Source organism: Bubalus bubalis, chromosome 3, assembly GCF_019923935.1.
Source record: "Bubalus bubalis isolate 160015118507 breed Murrah chromosome 3, NDDB_SH_1, whole genome shotgun sequence".
Classification (NCBI taxonomy): Eukaryota; Metazoa; Chordata; class Mammalia; order Artiodactyla; family Bovidae; genus Bubalus; species Bubalus bubalis.
The window spans coordinates 84,649,813-84,670,957 of record NC_059159.1 but is presented as its reverse complement, the minus strand read 5'-3'; positions in this window follow the sequence as shown (position 1 = coordinate 84,670,957).

The window sequence follows — 21,145 nt, the reverse complement described above, 5'->3', positions numbered from 1 at the left end:
GCACCAGATAATCCTTGGTGCTGGAACCAGTCCCTAGGTTTTTGAGGTCAACCCGGCATATTTCTATCATTTCTCATCGCCAGTAGAACTGGCTTTGCTTTCTCTGACTTTTCTTAGTCACTTCTGTGGTTTTATACCATTCCCTCCTTGTCATTAAATAACTCTAAAGGCAAGGCAGAAATTCTCATGAAAACAGAAAACAGTGTACTAGAAAGGCTGGCCTTACAAGAGATAAAACAGAGATAAGGAGAAGGCTTGCTGTGAAGTGGTGTCCATTGCTGCAAAGGAGAAAATGGATATATTGGGAGGAAAGGAAAAGAGAGAAAATGAAAACCTCTGAATTAGTTCTGAAGTAGTGAGGAGAACAAATGTTATTTGTATATCTGAAAACAGGTATCATCTGGAGGAGTTGCATCTAAGGTGAACAAAAGTGTAATTGTAGAAATTGTCTAGCTGTTGAGATTCTACTGGGAACCATTTTTCAAAGTAAAGAAAACTCTGATCAACCTCCAGTTTGTTTATGGAGAGGACTTTGCCCAGCTATACCCAGAAAACTTAAGAATATCATACCAGCACAACCCTGAGACAAATTGTGTTTACCAAGGGGATTTTCTTAAAGAGAAACATTAAGAAACATAAAATTTGTTTAATTCTGCTGCAGGGACATGTGATGAGTGCATGATGACTTTCTATTGTAGACTGGCAAGACTTAACCTTTCTGCATCTTCTGCTCAGGCAGGAAGGAAAGCGTTTTCTTAGGGTTTTGAACTTACTTCAGTTGAAATCTAACTGAAAAAGGCAGCACCAAAGACTATATCTTACTTATTTTGTATCATTCTCTCTACCTAACAATGTTTTTTTTGTGTGTGTGATGATTAATAAAGGGTGCTGTATTTTATTTCATTATTTATATTTAGAAATAATATCCAGATATTGTTATTCAATAAATTTGAGCGATTTTAATAAAGACATCTGAGGACAATTTACATTCAAAAATCGGTTCAATTTGACTTAAACTCACAGGCTCCAAAGCAACTGTTTTCTGTTTGAAAAAAATTCAAAAATCACCCAGAAGCAATGACCCTGATCCCCATGCTTTTTTTTATGTATGGTTAAAGTTCAAATTTCTCAACATACCATAATCTCAGTGTAGCTGGCCAAATTCCATGGTGGATAATTAGATCTAGCCTAGCAGGGCAGATTTGAGGGAAGAGAGCAGTCACACTGTACTTCTGGTAATCTATGAGCCAAGTTTACTGTGTTTGACATGAGTAGTTGGACTCTCCTCACTTGCTGACTGGACTAGCCCAGCAGGTTCTGAAGGTGAGATCACTGCTTGGCTCTCTCATTGCCAGGCCTGGTAGGCGGAAGAAGACATGAAATAAATGGACTGACTCTGGATTTCAGAAATTCTCTTTCCTATTTCCTCTCCCAAACCCTTTCTTCTGCCAACTCTCTAGGGACTGAAGCACTCATTTACAAATGCATGCATTCATTCATCCAACAAATATTTACTAAGAATCTATAATGTGTCAGGCACTGATCTAGGCTCTAGAAATATAATATATATATGTACATACATATATATATATATATATAATCAGACATTTCCTGCCTTTAAGGACTTATAAATTAATAATTGCAATACTCAGTGAAAAATAATAATTCAAGTCTTTTAAAAAGCAGAAAGTGCACAAAGGTATGGCATAGAAGTGTATTTATAGATGGGAACTCATTAAATTTACAGATATGTGAACCTGTTTTTCTGTTCCACTGTGCATTCAGGGTAAGCCCTACCTTTCCTTCTATATTCAGAGGCTGCTGCTGGAAGCACCACTCTCAAGCTCCACCCACACTGTTTTTGAGTGTCTTCCATGTGTTGTCCCACAAGTACTCAGACCCAGTAGTAAGATTAAAGAATTTTACTATGATATTCACTTTGACCTTATCATGTTAAAGAATAGAAAAGAGGTTATGATTGAACTTCTCAAAAAGCCTTTATGTTTCAGCAAGAGTCTCTGAAGTCTCTTTTGTTGCATAAGCATATAAGGATTGATGTTAAATGATATGTTTATAAACTCCCCTAATCAATTGAATCATAGTCTTTATGGTTGGGTAATGTGTTGCCTTTCTTATGACATGTATACATGCTTTGAAAATCTATTTACAATAGAGTTTTTATGCTATTCCTATTAATAGGCTCTCATTGTAATACTATTATAACACTCTTTATATAGAGGTTTTAATTCAGCCTGTTTCTTTCAGTTTTAGCTTCCTCCCTGACCAATTGTGCAGGGCTATCAGGTCTGCATTATGATTATGAAGCCTTAGGTTATTTGTTGGTATAATATCCACATTAATCATTCATTCAACAAAAAATTATTGAATGCTACTATGTACTTAGACTTTTCAAACCAGTCCATCCTAAAGGAAATCAGTCCTGAATATTCATTGGAAGGACTGATGCTGAACCTGAAACTCCAATACTTTGGCCACCTGATGCGAAGAACTGATTCATTTGAAAGGACCCTGATGCTGGAAAAGATTGAAAGCAGGAGGAGAAGGGGAGGACAGAGGATGAGATGGTTGGATGGCATTACCAACAGGATGGACATGAGTTTGAGCAAGCTCCGGGAGCTGGTGATGGACAGGGTGGCCTGGTGTGCTGCAGTCCATGGGGTCGCAAAGAGTCAGACACGACTGAGCAACTGAACTGAACTGAATGTGCTTAGACTTTTCCAATGTTGTGAAGAGTGAGTGGTTAAAAGTTTCCCTACATGTATTAGAAAGTTAAGATTTTTTTATCCCATGCATTTTAAACATTGGTAAAGTGAAAAGTAAAGTCACTCAGTCGTGTCTGACTCTTTGCAACCACATGGACTATACAGTCCATGGAACCTTCTAGGCCAGAATACTGGGGTAAGTAGCCTTTCCCTTCCCCAGGGGATCTTCCCAATCCAGGGATTGAGCCCAGGTCTCCCACATTGCAGCTGAGCCACAAGGGAAACAATGGTAAAGACTGTCTCCTATTCACAGGTTTTCTCAATAGTAAGAAATCCTTGGTGTTGAATAAGGTATGACTCACAGTTTAAGCCCTTTCCATATTCACTGCCTTTTTATTTTTCTCCAGTAAGAGCTATCTGAATAAGCGGAATGGTCTGATCAAAGACACACACAGAGTTTTAATTATCTTCCAATTTAGGTAGCTTTCAGTCATTGAGCACATATTAATGTACTGACATAGATGAAGACTGAATTTTCCCTCAAGAGGTCTGTAATCTAGGATATGAGAGATTTGTTTCTTTCAAAATGTGACACTCCTTCCTCACTCCTCAGATTGTGAAAGTTCTTGTTTATGCATTGTTTCCCAAACTTCAGTTGTTGCTCATAATTTTGCTGTATTCACATACCGCATACCACCTGTACAATTGTGCTTCTGAAAATACTGTTTTTTTACTTAATGAAATTTATTTAATAATAATAATAATTGTTAAATCACTAGGTTAATGTGCTAGCTGTACAATTTTCAAATGTACTTTAATATATATCAAGCTAAGTTGCTTCAGTTGTGTCTGACTCTTTGTGACCCCATGGACTGGAGCCCACCAGGCTCCTCTGTCCATGGGATTCTCCAGGCAGGAATACTGGAGTGGGTTGCCATACTCCCCTCCAGGGTATCTTCCCGACCTAGGGATCGAACCCATGTCTCTTATGCCTCTTGCATTGGCAGGCAGGTTCTTTACCATTAGCACCATCTGGGAAGCCCTAATAGGACTTCTAAATTGAATTTTGTGTGTGTGTGTGTATCCCCAGATCTTCTCAAGGGCTCTTAGTACTAGATGTGTCGTACCTTGGGAAGCTTTACATGTAGGAATTACCTTTGAAAGTGAGGAATGGCAGAAAAAAATAAAATGCATAAATAATGATAATAACCATAGCAGTGGTAACAAGAGCTATTATTTATTAAAGGTTTTACATGGTCATTTAATTTTATTTTACTTAATCTCTGCAATTCTCACAGCCATGTCTATCACAACGTGAAATAAAAAGGCAGGAAAGAGAGAATAGTGGAAGTGAAGCTTCATTTTGCCTAGAGCAGCTATAGCTAATAATATGCATCATAATATTTTAGTATTTATTCTTTATTTAGATGAGATTTCGTACCTGATTATTTTATGAAAATTGGAGTGTGATGGTGGTAGATTAAAACTCTTTTAATCAAATATATTTGCTATGTTTGTTAGTCAAATGGAATAATAATCACAGAAAAAGGGTGTTAGTGTCAATTAAACCCATTCTACAAATGCAGGGAGAAATCATATTAAAACAGTTTTCTTTATATATATTTTTTTGGCTAATAGTTTTTTGTTTCTCCAGTTGCTCCAGTGAGAATACTTTTGTCGTACTGAACCAAGGCATTTGTTCAAAAACCTCTGCATTCTCTGGTACAGTGCCTAACTTATTAAAGGCAAAATTCTTCTCTCTCTCTGCTAAAAAATAGTGAAATAAATATTTTTTATAAACATATTACAAAATATTAAATTTGAAGGAGACCTGAGGAGACTAAGACAACTCCTTCACTTTATGGAAGGCAAAAAAGTTCAAACCTGGCAATAATTAGAAAAAATTTCCCGTGTTTGCATAATTGCTATTTCCATCCTCTTATAACATACACATGTTCTATTTGCATACCTGAATTTCTAATATATTGTGAATTCCCAGCACAAACCATCCTTGTTTCTTACCTGAATTTTCAGCAGAATTCCTTGTATTTAGTGGGTCTGAAAGAATTTATTTTTGGTTAGCTAAATTGTATAATATACCCCATAAAGCTTGCTTTTTAATTCTTCTTTGACATAAGCTTTCTAGATACTTAAACCTCATTCAATTATTTATCTTCCTTATAAAAGTGTAAAAGATGTGTATTTGAGAGATACTTTGGTGTGAAATGTACTATAAGAAGTATTGCATTTCCAGAGGTCTGTTTTAACCTTTAAAGTTCAATGCATCTTCCTTTTTAATCCTCAAAACTGCTTTTCTTTTAAAAAAATAGCTTGATGGAATATAACATGCTTCTCCTATCTCCCCCTTCTTCCTATGCCCTTTTCACTACCAGTTTTTTTTTTTCTCCTAGTCTTCTTGGCACTTGGAAGACTTTTTCTGCCAGATGAGTCAGTTAGAGTGGAAAATTTTAACCTGCATTTTCTTTATTGGCTGGGAAAAGAGGCTTGAAGGCAAAGATGCTTGAATTTGCTTCATTAGGTTCTTCGTACCACCCTCCTGACCCTCTCCTGAGAATACCACTTTATATTCAAGTTGGAAAACACCAAATCATCTGCCACTGTGCAGAAAAATCACCTGATCTTGAAATCACAAGATCAATACTCAATTTAGAAAGTTTTTTTTTGAAGAATAAGAAAAATGTTATTGATTTACTTGTGTGTGTGCATTTTTCTAATTCCACAAAGAATTTAAGGAGGTTTTACAAACACTAATAATACTGTAGGATCAAGAGTGGAAAGGAAAAAATATGTATATTTTTCAAAAAGAGAAAAGGAAAATAGGAGAATTGTTAAGTTGAAAGTAAATTGTATTCTAGCACAGAGTAGCTATCAGCTGTCTAGTGTTCATTATAAGTAGAACACAACACTATCTAATCAAAATATGCAGTCTAATATAATATGTGCCCACTGTTTTGAATCTGTTTAGATTTGGTAGACGTAGAAATTGAAGCTTGAGCTGGTTGATTTATTGAACTCCACACTGCTAATTAATGGTGGAAACAGGCTTTTGAATCCAAAGCAATCTATGGCTTGCTTTTTTGCAGAGGTATTTATTATTAGTAATGGTGATACACCATACTATCTTAGCAAATATACAAATAAATTAGCCGCATTAAATCAGTCAATTTTTTTCCATAACTGTTAATGCTTAAGAAGTACAATAGGTTGGAGATTCAGTAATTGTTGGGTACTGGTGGTAGTTGTGGTTTTGATGGAAGAAGTAGTAAAATACACAGGTTGCCCTGCTCTTTCCTGTAGTGCAGGTCAAAAAGTAGATCATTTAAAGACTAATGTTATCCTTGGAGGCTGTATTCTTCACCAAGATATTGGTGTTAAATAAGCCATAAGGACTCAGCCATCAAGAATCTGCCTGCAACGCGGGAGCCTGGGGTTTGATCCCTGAATAGGGAAGATCCCTTGGAGAAGGGAATGCAACCCACTCCAGTATTCTTGCCTGGAGAATCCCATGAAGACAGGAGCCTGGCAGGCTACAGTCCATGGGGTCGCAAAGAGTCAGACACAACTGAGCGTCTAACACGTTTTCCTTCATATGCTGTAAATGTGAAGATACAACACTAAAAAATTCTACTATGAGGTAAATTGCTCAAAATTGTGGTTAAAGCTCTTTACAATCTCATAAATCACCATGCACATTCATTAAACACTATCTATCTATCTATATATGTATACATACACACAAATATAATACCATACTGCAATATCACAAAATCGAGCCTAAAATTAATTTGTTGGCTATATTAAATACTAAATATTTAATAGGATGCAATTTTGTTTGCACTAGACTTAAGACATAGGGAAAAAAATTGGGACAACCTGAATATTTCAGGTCTCTTGAGAAAGTATTTTGAACAGCTTCTTTACCTCCAGATAACTTTCCCTGTGGCAAATGGAAGCCATCAGAATAATTCCCTACACCTTAAAGCAACTTCAAAGTACTATAATTTGTCTCCTTGACAGCTTACTGAGCTAGATCAGAGTAATGATTCAAGAAAAATGTGCTGACTCTCAATGTCTTAGGCACCATGCTAAGATATTGTGCACATCATTTAAAAATTTTAATAGCAACTCCATAAGATGTTATTATCCCCATTTTAGAGATTGAGAAACCACAGAAAGATCAGAGAAGTAAAACAATTTGCCCCAAGGCCACATCCATGACAGAGCCTGAATTTAAACCTAGACATGATGCCAAACCCCATGGACTTAACCACTGGACTGTCCCCCTGTCCTCTAAAAGAACAGCTAAGGTTGTCATGGAGACTTGACTGTGTATAGACAATTGCTTCAAGAGAGGAAAAAGGCAAGAGGATTTGGAGCATAGGTTTCGGTTCAGTTCAGTCGCTCAGTCATCTCTGACTCTTTGTGACCCCATGGACTGCAGTACGCCAGGCCACCCTGTCCATCACCAAACCCAGAGCTTGCTCAAACTCATGTCCATTGAGTTGGTGATGCCATCCAACCATCATATCCTCTATCATCCCCTTCTCCTCCTGCCTTCAATCCTTCCTAGCATCAGGGTCTTTTCAAAAGAGTCAGTTCTTCTCATCAGGTGGCTCAAGTATTGGAGTTTCAGCTTCAGCATCAGTCCTTCCAATGAATATTCAGGGGTGATTTCCTTTAGGATGGACTGGTTGGATCTCCTTGCAGTCCAAGGGACTCTCAAAAGTCTTCTCCAAAACCGCAGTTCAAAAATATCAATTCTTCGGTGCTCAGTTTTCTTTCTAGTTCAGCTCTCACATCCATACATGACTACTGGAAAAACTATAGCTTTGACTAGACGGACCTTTGTTGGCAAAGTAATGTCTCTGCTTTTTAATATGCTGTCTAGGTTGGTCATAACTCTTCTTCCAAGGAGCAAGCATCTTTTAATTTCATGGCTGCAGTTATTATCTGCAGTGAATTTGGAGTGCAAAAATAGTCTGTCACTGTTTCCATTGTTTCCCTATCTATTAGCCATGAAGTGATGGGACCAGATGCCATGATCTTAGTTTTCTGAATGTTCAATTTTAAGCCAACTTTTTCACTCTCCTCTTTTACTTTCATCAAGAGGCTCTTTAGTTCTTCTTTGCTTTCTGCCATAAGGGTGGTGTCATCTGCATATCTGAGGTTATTGATATTTCTCCTGGGAATCTTGATTCCAGCTTCTGCTTCATTCAGCCCAGCATTTCTCATGATGTACTCTGCGTATAAGTTAAATAAACAGGGTGACAATATACAGACTTGATGTACTCCTTTCCTGACTTGGAACCAGTCTGTTGTTCCATGTACAGTTCTAATTGTTGCTTCTTGACCTGCATACAGATTTCTCAGGAGGCAGGTCAGGTTGTCTGGTATTCCCACCTCTTTAAGAATTTTCCACAGTTTGTTGTGATCCACACAATCAAAGGCTTTGGCATAGTCAATAAGGCAGAAGTAGATGTTTTTCTGGAACTCTCTAGCTTTTCTGATGATCCAATGGATGTTGGTGATTTGACCTCTGGTTCCTCTGCCTTTTTTAAATCCAGCTTGAACATTTGGAATTTCACAGTTCACATACTGTTGAAGCCTGGCTTGGAGAATTTTGAGCATTACTTTGCTAGCGTGTGAGATGAGTGCAACTGTGTGGTAGTTTGAACATTTTTTTGGCATTGCCTTTCTTTGGGATTGAAATGAAAACTGACCTTTTTCAGTCCTGTGGCCACTGCTGAGTTTTCCAAATTTGCTGACATACTGAGTGCAGCACTTTCACAGCATCATCTTTTAGGATTTGAAATAGCTCAATTGGAATTCCATCACCTCCACTAGCTTTGTTTGTAATGATGCTTCCTAAGGCCCACTTGACTTCACATTCCAGGATGTCTGGCTCTAGCTGAGTGATCACACCATCGTGATTATCTGGGTCATGAAGATTTTTTTCGTATATTCTTCTGTGTATTCTTGCCACCTCTTCTTAATAGCTTTTGCTTCTGTTAGGTCCCTACCATTTCTGTCCTTTATTGTGCCCATCTTTGCATGAAATGTTCCCTTGGTATCTCTAATTTTCTTGAAGAGATCTCTAGTCTTTCCCATTCTGTTGTTTTCCTCTATTTCTTTGCATTGATCACTGAGGAAGGCTTTCTTATCTCTTCTTGCTATTCTTTGGAGCTCTGCATTCAAATGGGTATATCTTTCCTTTTCTCCTTTGCCTTTTGCTTCTCTTCTTTTCACAGCTACTTACAACCACTTTGCCTCTTTGCATTTCTTTTCCTTGGGGGTGGTCTTGATCACTGCCTCCTATACAAAGTCACAAACCTCTATCCATAGTTCTTCAGGCACTCTATCAGATCTAATCCCTTGAGTCTCTTTGTCACTTGTACTGTATAATCGTAAGGTATTTGATTTAGGTCATAGTACATCAAGGCTGTATATTGTCACCCTGCTTATTTAACTTATATGCAGAGTACATCATGAGAAACGCTGAGCTGGAAGAAGCACAAACTGGAATCAAGATTGCCGGGAGAAATATCAATAACCTCAGATATGCAGATGACACCACCCTTATGGCAGAAAGTGGAGAGGAACTAAAAAGGCTCTTGATGAAAGTGAAAGAGGAGAGTGAAAAAGTTGGCTTGAAGCTCAACATTCAGAAAACGAAGATTGTGGCATCTGGTCCCATCACTTCATGGCAAATAGATGGGGAAACAGTGGAAACAGTGTCAGACTTGATTTTTCTGGGCTCCAAAATCACCGCAGATGGTGACTGCAGCTATGAAATTAAAAGATGCTTACTCCTTAGAAGGAAAGTTATGACCAACCTAGATAGCATATTGAAAAGCAGAGACATTACTTTGCCAACGAATGTCCGTCTAGTCAGGGCTATGGTTTTTCCAGTGGTCATGTATGGATGTGAGAGTTGGACTGTGAAGAAAGCTGAGTGCTGAAAAATTGATGTTTTTGAACTGTAGTGTTGGAGAAGACTCTTGAGAGTCCCTTGGACTGCAAGGAGGTCCAACCAGTCCATCCTAAAGGAGATCAGTCCTGGGATTTCTTTGGAAGGACTGATGCTAAAGCTGAAACTCCAGTACTTTGGCCACCTCACGTGAAGAGTTGACTCATTGGAAAAGACTCTGAGGCTGGGAGGGATTGGGAGCTGGAGGAGAAGGGGACTACAGAGAATGAGATGGCTGGATGGCATCACTGACTCAATGGACATGAGTTTGAGTAGATTCTGGGAGTTGGTGATGGACAGGGAGGCCTGGTGTGCTGCAATTCATGGGGTCACAAAGAGTCAGAAGCGACCGAACTGAACTGAACCGAATGGTCTAGTGGTTTTCCCTACCTCTTCAATTTCAGTCTGAATTTGGCAATAAGGAGTTCATGATCTGAGCCACAGTCAGCTCCCAGTCTTGTTTTTGCTGACTGTATAGAACTTCTCCATCTTTGGCTACAAAGAATATAATCAATCTGATTTCGGTACTGACCATCTGGTGATGTCCATGTGTAGAGTCTTCTCTTGTGTTGTTGGAAAATGGTGTTTGCTATGACCAGTGCATTCTCTTGGCAAAACTCTATTAGCCTTTGCCTTGCTTCATTCTGTACTCCAAGGCCAAATTTGCCTGTTACTCTAGGTATTTCTTGACTTCCCAGTTTTGCATTCCAATCCCCTATAATGAAAAGGACATCTTATTTTGTGTGTTAGTTCTGGAAGGTCTTGTAGGTCTTCATAGAACTGTTCAACTTCAGCTTCTTCAGCATTACTGGTCAGGGCATAGACTTGGGTTACTGTGATATTGAATGGTTTGCCTTGGAAACGAACAGAGATCATTCTGTCCTTTTTGAGATTGCATCCAAGTACTGCATTTTGGATTCTTTTGTTGACTATGATGGTTAGTCCATTTATTCTAAGGGATTCTTGCCCACAGTAGTATATATAATGGTCATTTGAGTTAAATTCACCCATTCTAGTCCATTTTAGTTCACTGATTCCTAAAATGTTGATGCTCACTCTTGCCAACTCCTCTTTGACTGCTTCCAATTTGCCTTGATTCATGGACCTAACATTCCAGGTTCCTATGCAATATTGCTCTTTACAGCACTGGACTTTACTTCCATCACCAGTCACATCCACAATTGGGTGTTGTTTTTCCTTTGGCTTTGTCTCTTCATTCTTTCTGGAGTTATTTCTCCACTCATCTGGAGCATATTGGAAACCTACCGACCTGGGGAGTTCATCTTTCAGTGTCCTATCTTTTAGTCTCCTAACATCATGTCCTTTTCATGCTGTTCATGGGTTTAAACTAGCTGAAATTGCTGAAATTGGAAGATGGAACTCTTGTATTCTAGTTATTGAGTGTAAATATACTATATTCAATGTATTTCTCTACTCTGCACACTGTCCAGGTGATAAAGGGGCTTAGGAAGTGGGGATTAAGAAATATCTCCTGTGTTTAGGCCAAGCCACGAGATTTGTGAACACTTGCCTCTTCTTTCTCCTACAATCATTCTCTCTTTTGATGAGAGGAAGAATAGCCGCATTCTGAATCAATGAAAAGACTTCTGTCTTCTTGCCAGCAGATATATGTTATCTTCACTTACAGAATTGAAAGTATACCTCAAAGGAGCATTCTCTTCGGAAGAAAGGTAATGAGATAAAAGAAAATGAATATTTTTAAAATCATGGACACCTAGGATCAAATCCTGGGGTTGATGCTTTTTAGTAGCAAAACCTACTTTACTTCTTTGAGCACTGATATCTTTTTCTGAAATTTGAGGGTGATCCAAATTACCTCCAGAGTTATAGTAAAGATATAATGCATATAATAGAGATAAACTCATGATCCTAAAAGACATAAAACAACAAGTCTTTTCATCTCTTTTATTTGTCTAAGAGCTCTTCCCTTCCCTTCTCTTCTTCTCTCCCTCTCCTCCCTTTTCTTTTCTTTCTCTTATTTTTTCTGTAGCAGTGTTTCACAAGCCCGAGTTTTGTCTATGTATATTGTTGCTACAATTTTGTATAAAGGGAGACCCTGATTCTTTGCGTGTGTTTATGTATTAATATAAGTGTCTCATCTTCACAGGTTTTAGAGGGGAGCTCTGGATGCTGGTGGATCGGTGACAAAAAGCACTTATTTTACCCCTGACCTGAGCACTGAAGAGATATCCTTTCACCACTGTTGCAAATTCATGCTTCCAAGAACTGGTGAGTTGAAAAGCTTATCCATTGTGTCTCCATTAAAGAAGATACATTGTAAAACATAACTAATAACATCAACAACAACAAAAGTAGAAACAAGGACCTACTATGTAATGCCTTCCTAAATACTTTCCCTTTAAGGAAATTTTGAGATCCAGCTTTTCTGTGGTTAGACTCTGGATAAGAAAATATTAAGCTGGAAACTCCAAAGATGATGTAAGTCATTGGGTATATTTTAGAGCTGGATTTGTTCAACAACCACTTGTCACTGCATCCTATAAATGTCTCTCTGTACTAACTCCATTGCCCCAGGCAGTCGTGTGCCTCTCTAAGACATCTCTCAGCTGTGACTTTCTCTGGGAGGGAGGGAGCTGGCCAAAGGGTGCATAGCAACCAAAGCTTCTCATTATATTGGCCCAACTCTCCTGATCCTACATTTCTCGCCATATATCTTTTTCTCCTTTTCTATTGCATAAGTCCAGTGGAATCATTTCCATTGAATTACATGGAAGAGTCTGTTCATGGGGCTAGGCTGGCAGTTCTCCATTGGATATTTAACTTTCACAATTTCATAATTTGCATATACTGTTTTCTCAAAGTCATAGTTTATTCTTAGGTCCTTTAAACTGTTAAATGTCTTTAATTGCCTCTTTCTGGTTTTACTGTTTTTTTCCCTCTGGATAATTTTTGGGGATATTTCTAGTAACCAATCCATGTCAGGGAAGCAGTAGGACAAATGATTGTGAATCACCTTGGTTGACTGAATAAGGTGTTTGAGAGAACGCTGGGGAAGTGGGCAGGTTGCAGGGGAATATGCTAAAATACTCTGTTACTCTTGTCCCAACTTTACCCCTTTGTTGTTTTGGTGGCCATTGGATCATAAGAAATATTAATGACAAATCTAGTTTTGTTTGAAGATGAAAATCCTAACAGTGTTTACCTTATAGGGATATTGTAAAGGTTTAAATGAAATAATCTGTATAAGAGGTATGGCACTATGCTTTCCATTCTATAAGAACTCAATATCAGCTGTACAGCTATTATGACTCTCAATTCTGAAATTCTATTGGTCAACCTTTCTCTTAAAATAAAATCTAATAATTAGGCTAATATGTTATATGGTTCTTCCAGGGTTCAAGTGTTATTATAAAAGATAGAAACCTTTCCTGAGTCAGTACTACTTTTGAGGATAAAATTGGGATACATATTTGAAATGTATTTAACTCCAAAGAAACTATCTGAGATAACTGGTGGGAGATGGGACACAAAAACCTATTAGACATCTAAACTGAATTAATCTTAGTTGAATAAAATTCCTGAACAGCTCATTGCCACATCTGAGGAACAGTATTGGTCTAAATGAGAATGACCAGAGATTATAGAAAAAGTTCCTTCCTGCTCTTTTAAAAAACATTTGTTTATATATTGAAATATAGATGATGTACAATATAATGCCAGTTTCAGGTGTACAACATAGTGATGCTACATTTTAAATGATTATGAAATAATCGGCCTGGCAATTCTAGTAACCATCTGTACCCCTACAAGCTTATCATAGTATACTGACAATATTCCCCATGCTGTATATTACATCCCTGTGGCTTATTTATAAGTAGAAATTTGTACATCTTCATCCTCTTCACCTATGCTTATTTTGCCCAACCTCTATTCCTTCCCCTCTTACAGCTACCCATTTGTTCTCTGCATCTATGTGTCTGTTTTCATTTCATTTGGTTTGTTAGATTTCACATATAACTGAGATCGTGGGGTACTTGTCTTTCTCTAACATTTCTCTTAACATAATACCTTGGGGTTACGAAGAGTTGGACATGATTGAACAACTTTCACTTTCACATTGGTGGATAATGCTGTAATGAACACAGGGGTGCTTATATCTTTTTGAATTAGTGTTTTTGTTTAGGTAAATACCCAGGAGTAAAATTGCTGGGTCATGTGGTAGTTCTATTTTTAATTTTTTGAAGAACCTCCATACTGTTTTCCGTAGAGGCTGTACCAATTAACAATCCCACTTACAGTGTTAAAGGTTTCCCTTTTCTCCACATCCTCATCAACACTTGTTATCTTTTGTCTTTTTGATAACAGCTGTTCTGACACATGTGAGATGATGTCTCATAGTGGTTTTGATTTGCGTTTCCCTGATGCTCATGATGTTGAGCATATTTTCGTGTGTCTATTGGCCATCTGTATGTAGTCTTTGGAAAAATGTTTATTTAGATACCCTGCCCATGTTTTATCAGGTTATTCTTTTGCTATTGAGTTGTATGAATTATATATATATATATATAATATTAACCCCATATTGGACATGGACTGTAGCCTACCAGGCTCCTCTGTCCATGGGATTTTCCAGGCAATAGTACTGGAGTGGATTGCCATTTCCTTCTCCAGGGGATCTTCCCAACCCAGGAATTGAACCCGGGTCTCCCACATTGTAGACAGATGTTTTACCGTCTGAGCCACCAGGGAAGTCCTATATTGGACATAATTGTTTTGCAAATATCTTCTCCCACTCAGTAGGTGGCTTTTTCATTTTGTCAATGCTTTCCTTTGCTGAGCAACAGATTTTTTAGTTTGATGTAATACTATTTATTTATTTTGGCTTTTGTTTCCTCCTTGTCTAAAGAGACAGATCCAAAAAAATATTGCTAAGTCCAGTGTCAAAGAGTATACTGCCTATGTTTTCTCCTTGGAGTTTTATTGTCAGTTCTTATAATTGTCTCTAATCCATTTTGAATTCATTTTTGTATAGGCTGTAAAAAAGTAGTCCAGTTTCATTCTTTTGCATGTAACTGTCCAGTTTTTCCAACACCACTTATTAAAGAGGCTGTCTTTCCCCCACTGTGTAGTCTTGCCTCCTTTGGTGCAGGTTGTTTATGTGTGTGTGTTTCTGGGACTCTTTCCTGTTCTGTCTAAATGCAAACCTGTGTGGCATTTACTCAAGAAATATAGCCTTTCAGATATGAGTGTGAACCCCACAGGTCCTTTCTCGTGAAGCTTCTTTGCCGTTTCCTTTTAAAACACTCCCTCACACCACCCCCTCTCTGTGGGCCTCCATGTGGGCCTCCAGGAACCTTCAGCTCTAATACAAAGGGCGCACCAACCAGCCAGAGCACGTGGGCCAACTTTTAATAGCAACTGCAAAAAGCTGGGGCAAAAGAGAAACATGATTTCCTTTACAGGACTAAAATGGCTCTGACTAAGACCAAGGGCCCTGAAGTGAGACAGACCTGAATTTAAATACTAGTTCTAACAATGAATTTCTTCCTAAACTTAGGCATAATGTATAATATTATTAAATGATACATATTTCATGGGATCATAATGAAGAAGAAGTGAAGTCATATTTATAAAGAGCTTCGTAGATTGGCCAGCATATAGTAAACATTTAGTAATCAGTAGCCATTATTATATTTTCCTCAAAATATTTTGTTTGTCAGCAATCATGAAAGTCAGTCTTTGTATAGATCCCATGACTAGGACTTGGCGAAGAAAAATGGTCTGAACAATTTGGACAATTATCTTTCTCCTTAGGATCAAGAGAGGCATTTTTTTTTTCTTAAATATCCAAATGGTCCATGTCACTTTACTTATCCAGGGACTTGCCACATCTATACCTCACTTTTATGCAATGGGAAACATTTAAAAACATGTATATACACACATATACTTAGGTATTAATATAATATATGAATATACTTTCTGTAACATTTTGCTCATCTGTTCTCTCCAATGACTGTAACCCTGTGAGGTAGGTTTTATATTATTCTATTTTATGATTAAAGGAAAAAAGAAGCAACTTGGCCAGGCCACAGCCTTGCAGCTGATTAGGGATAGAGCTGGTGTGTCCTGACCCCTTTCCAGTTTTTTTCCTTTGTACTGCTCCATTGACCATGGAAACGAAATGCACTGGAGCTTGGCTGCCAGAGATGTTTCAGCTGATAGGTAACCAAAGGAAACAGCATGGCTGAAATCCAGTTAAAAGTTAAAATCCCGTTGGGCAGTTCTTAACTGACGACAGGAATTGCTGTCACATCCCTGTCTAGCCACTTTGCAAACAGTGGGGATGTTAGCAAGAGCTAGCAGTGAACGGTGAATGCTTCCTAAGGGAGCTGTGATTGCTTTGGCTGGGTTCTGCTGTAGCCGTTTCTTGGTGATGAAGAGACTGTAGGCAGACAATCAGAGGTGGTTACCATTTTCTAATAACCACCTCAGGCTTTTGGCACCGAATTCTCTGGCACTGTTTAGGGAAGCTCTTTATGTTATTTTATGCTACTTGTCAAGTCCAACTGCTTGTCTAATTTTTCTGGTAAATATGACACTGTCTGTCAAATAGCTCACCACAGTGGGATTCAGTGTGTGCTTTACACAAGTGAAAAAATGAGTTAGTCACTCAGTCGTGTCTGACTCTTTGCAACCCCGTGGACTGCAGCCTGCTAGGCTCCTCTGTCCACAGAATTCTCCAGGCAAGAGTACTGGAGTGGGTTGCCATTTCCTCCTCCAGGGGATCTTCCCAACCCAGGGATCTAACCCAGCTCTCCCACATTGCTGGACCTTTACCGTCTGAGCCACCAGAGAAATGTGCTTTGCACATGGGGTTGTCAAAGGAGTTGCACATGGGGTTGTCAAAGGTGGTCATTTCTGACAAGCAAACAGCAAAGAGAGAAAAATTTTTAAATGACCCCATTTTACCCAGTTTTCCCATCTGTGGTCCCATGGTGTTTTGAAATCGGGTTGTGGTCCTGAGTGAATGACACAAGGAAACACTTTGCTGCTTGTATTGCCTACTTGGTTTTCATGAACCTCACATGGACTGGCTTCATCCTGTCCCCAAGTCCATTAGCCTCTATCTTCCTCTCCGCTTCCTGTGCAGGCTTCCTCTGGTTTGTGGGCTGTGTACTTCGTCTTGTTCCTTCAAGGCGAGGACTGAGCTGCTGGTCAAACAGTTTCTGTGGTGGCTTCTGCCATCTGCTTATCATCCAATCCCAGGCTCAGGTTTTCCTTCCTTGTTTTTTATACCTGAAATAGCACTTTTCCCGAATTTTTCTATAGCTTTCTCTTTCCACCTTCTCTCCCTTCTTCATAGTAATTAAGCAGAAATAATGCTCCCTTTCCACACTTTGACTTTGTAATACTTTTTTTCCTAAAGAGTTATGTTCAAGAGACTAACCAAAACATGTTAAACTTGGTATTGATTCGATGACTTCATAAACCCCAGACTCCTTGACAGCTTGTGTGTGTGTGTGTGTGTGTGTGTGTGTGTGAATGAGCTGGCTTGAATCTCTGCTAATCTACCTGAATTTCCTTCTTAAGGCAGTTACATATAATGCCGCTTAAAAGGAATCATCTATATAAATTTGCAGTTTGGCAGGCAGGTTCCTCCTGGGACTCTGGAGGATTAATAATAAGTCATGGAGATTACACGTTCATGTGGGAAATAGGAAGGCCCCAATGTGGGTAAATACTACTTAAGAAGACCCCACATCACAAGGAAGGCTGGAGGTGTTCTAAAGACTCTTAAAACACTCCCTTTGTATCACTTACTGCAGTGAAATTTCTCCCTCTAGTGTGTGTTATATTCACATTGAGTCATTCCAGCGATTTTGCTTTTAGCCTGCATATACCGTGTATGGTCTGATCTGGGTAGATAAACCAGCCTTATAGGTTTAAAGAAGATTGCATGAGCTGCTGCTGGGAAGTTTTTCTTGAGTTAGTTAGGAACCTGTGAAACTTAGTCCTTGATATTCCAGTAGCTGTCATTGGTAATAAAATCTGGTCCTCATAGCATAGTGAGGGACCCTGGTGGGCAAATAGAGGGAAACCCCTTACTCTTTTTTTCTGACATCCCCACAAACTTATGCTGTGACCTTAATTTAAGAGCTTATTGCTTCTCTCACTAAAAAATTACAACTTTTAATACTTTCTGCTAAACAAAATGATAAGAATGTAATACTCTTCCAATGCCCTGGAAATTGTCAAAGACTGCCCAAGGATTCCCCAAGAGCTGGACTGGGTCTGACTCAGAGACTGTTTCATCCATAGAAACTTAAATTGTTTCTGTATGCTGGGAGTATACAATGAATGAATGAAGGTACTCAATGAATAAAATGAATGAATGAAAGGAAAGATAGAACCAGAGTCATATTTTAGTAGCCTAATTATATATTTTCCGAGTAATGTATTTAAAAAGGGACCATGATAACACATTTCTAAAAGGAGCTAAATGGCATATTTAACACTTTCCGAGAAGGGATTCTGCTTCTATCACTTGATCTAGGTTTTCAATTTCGGAAGCACTGAGAATTCCCTGTGGATGAATACTGTGAATTTTTAAGGCAAGCTGAAGACCCAGGCTGCCCTTGTGGACATTAATACTCCCATGGAGCACTTTCCATGAAAAAGAAAAGTGTGGGTTTGCTGTCTTTGCATCAGAACTCCTAGGATTTGGCTGACTGCCTGGTTTATCCCAGGACATTAGTCAGCCCACAAATTCCACATTTGTTTATTCAGGCCAGAGCAAGTGAATACTGCCATTCTCCCATCTCCTTTGTTGGCAAATGCTTTGTTAACCTGAATTGAGTTCTGCAACACAAAACGAAGTGACTAATCTTTTGGGGGTTCCCCCTCCTAGGTTCTTGTATGAGCAACTGAATCTAGAGACCACAAAGTCCCCACTGTCACTTTTCCTCACACTGTCCTTTTATTCTGATGCTTCCACATTGTACTTTAGGAAACCAATACCTTCCAGAGTGTGGTTGAACTGGTGCCACCATTAAGAAAAGGAGGTTACTGGACTATTTAATGTTGCAGCAAAGGGTGGCTAGGTTGATTATTCTCACACTCTTTTAGAAAATCAACTTATATATTTGGCTGCATTGGGTCTTAGTTGTGGTGCCAGCTCTTTAGCTGTGGCGTGCAGGGTTAGCTGCCCAGTGGCATGTGGGATCATAGTTCTCTGACCAAGGATTGAACCAGCATCTCCTGCATTGGAAGGTGGATTCTTAATCACTGGACCACCAGGGTAGTCCCTAGGTTGATTATTTACTCTTATGTAGTCTACTGCTGGACTTCCCTCGTGGCTCAGATGGTAAAGCATCTGTCTACAATGTGAGAGACCTAGGTTTGATCCCTGAGTTGGGAAGATTCCCTGGAGAAGGAAATGGCACCCCACTCCAGTACTCTTGCCTTGAAAATCCCATGGACGGAGGAGCTTGATGCAGGCTACTATCCATGGGGTTGCAAAGAGTCGGGCATGACTGAGTGACTCCACTTGGTCTACTGCTGAGCGTCTGCAAATCATCACCTTGTACTCTCAAAAAAGTTTTATCCCCCTGAATATGTGGGTTTGAAGGTACAGGAAATAGAAATATTAACAAAAAACAACCAGTTTGGATGATCACAAATATGTGGTAGATCTGGCATATGAAACGAAAAAGAATGTGTATTCTTATTAATCACCAGGCTATTTGTTTATCTTCGATTATCTGTAAAGGCCTAAGTTTTTTAGGGGAGGTCTGAGGGTCTAATTTGTAAATCACCATTGGCCATGAAAGAATGATTAGTTTCAAAAGACAACTGTTTTGCGACATGGTACGAAACAGAAGAGATGATAAAGGAAATCATAAAAATTAACATTTTTGCCATTGAGTCCCAGTCGTTTTTAATAGCAGGTTGCACATGGCAGCTTGGCAAATAATTCTCCCTCAGGAGAAACTAGGTCTGTAGAAATTCTGTTTGGTATATCAAGTTGTGACTGTGACTGTGTTTACCATGGATTACCTGTTTTTCTCTCTTCTCTTCCTCCAGCTCTTAGCCAGAACTACCTTCCAGATACCCTCTTTCTACCACACTCCTCCTCCTTAGAATAAGAGGACGAGCATGTGATGTTTGAAGCAAGAAGATTGAAGAATTGCTGCCTGCTAACCCAGCACTTGGATTAGAACAATCTTTTTAGCTTTTTAGTGTGAAGTTCAGGGATCACAATTTTTTTTTTTTCATTCACGAGACTTTTGCAACTTGTTATTTTCATACCTGAGATCTGGAGGAAAGCTTAGTCTAAATAGTTTCTAAAATAGCCATTAGCTCAGGAGATACACAGCCGACAGAAACTATGTGACAGGAGACATGCGTGTGACAGGAACTTTGCCTACACTACACTTTTTTGATCACATGTTTTTTTAAGGTGTCATTTAAAAAGTTTGTTTTTTGGAAATGATTCTTCCCACTATTTTTCTATAGAGGGTCCAGGAAATGTATAAGTAATTTCTGGGTTAGGTGCAGAAGATACATATGCTGGCAAACATATCTATAGTGTTAAAGCAGATTGTCCTTTGGAGATACTTTTTCAGGCTTGAGTTCTGTATTTCTGGATTTGACTCAGTGGAAATCTTTACTGAGTACCTAGCACATGCACAGCACTCTGCTGAAATAATAGGGGTTGGGGGACTACTCTCTAATTGGAAGACAAGAAGGATAAAGACAGAACACCTATACATACAGCACAAAGCAGAATAAATTATAATATACAACAGGCTATGGAATATTGTGGAGCAAGAGGGCATTTTTTATTAATGGAGATAGGAAATGCATTACCAAGGTGATGGCATTCTTGCTGGGTCACAAAAGACAGGTAGGATTTTGGCAGGTGAAGAGCCATTCTAATGCAAGAGAATAATAATAGAAAAAGCACAGTGGTCCATTAAGGGCAGAAGCAGGGAAATAAAGGGTGGCTAGGATTATAGTGCAGAGAAGGCAATGGCACCCCACTCCAGTACTCTTGCCTGGAAAATCCCATGGGAGGAGCCTGGAAGGCTGCAGTCCGTGGGGTCACGAAGAGTCGGACATGACTGAGCGACTTTGCTTTCAGTTTTCACTTTCACGCTTTGGAGAAGGAAATGGCAACACACTCCAGTGTTCCTGCCTGGAGAATCCCAGGGATGGGGGAGCCTGGTGGGCTGCCGTCTATGGGGTCGCACAGAGTTGGACACGACAGAAGTGACTTAGCAGCAGCAGCAGGATTATAGCGTGATTTCTGAGCTGCGTGCACACAGCTGTCCGTGTCCTCCTCCTTTTTTTAAAAAAATTAATTAATTTATTTTAATTGTAGGCTAATTACTTTACAATATTGTGGTGGCTTTTGCCATACATTGACATGAATCAGCCACGGGTGTAC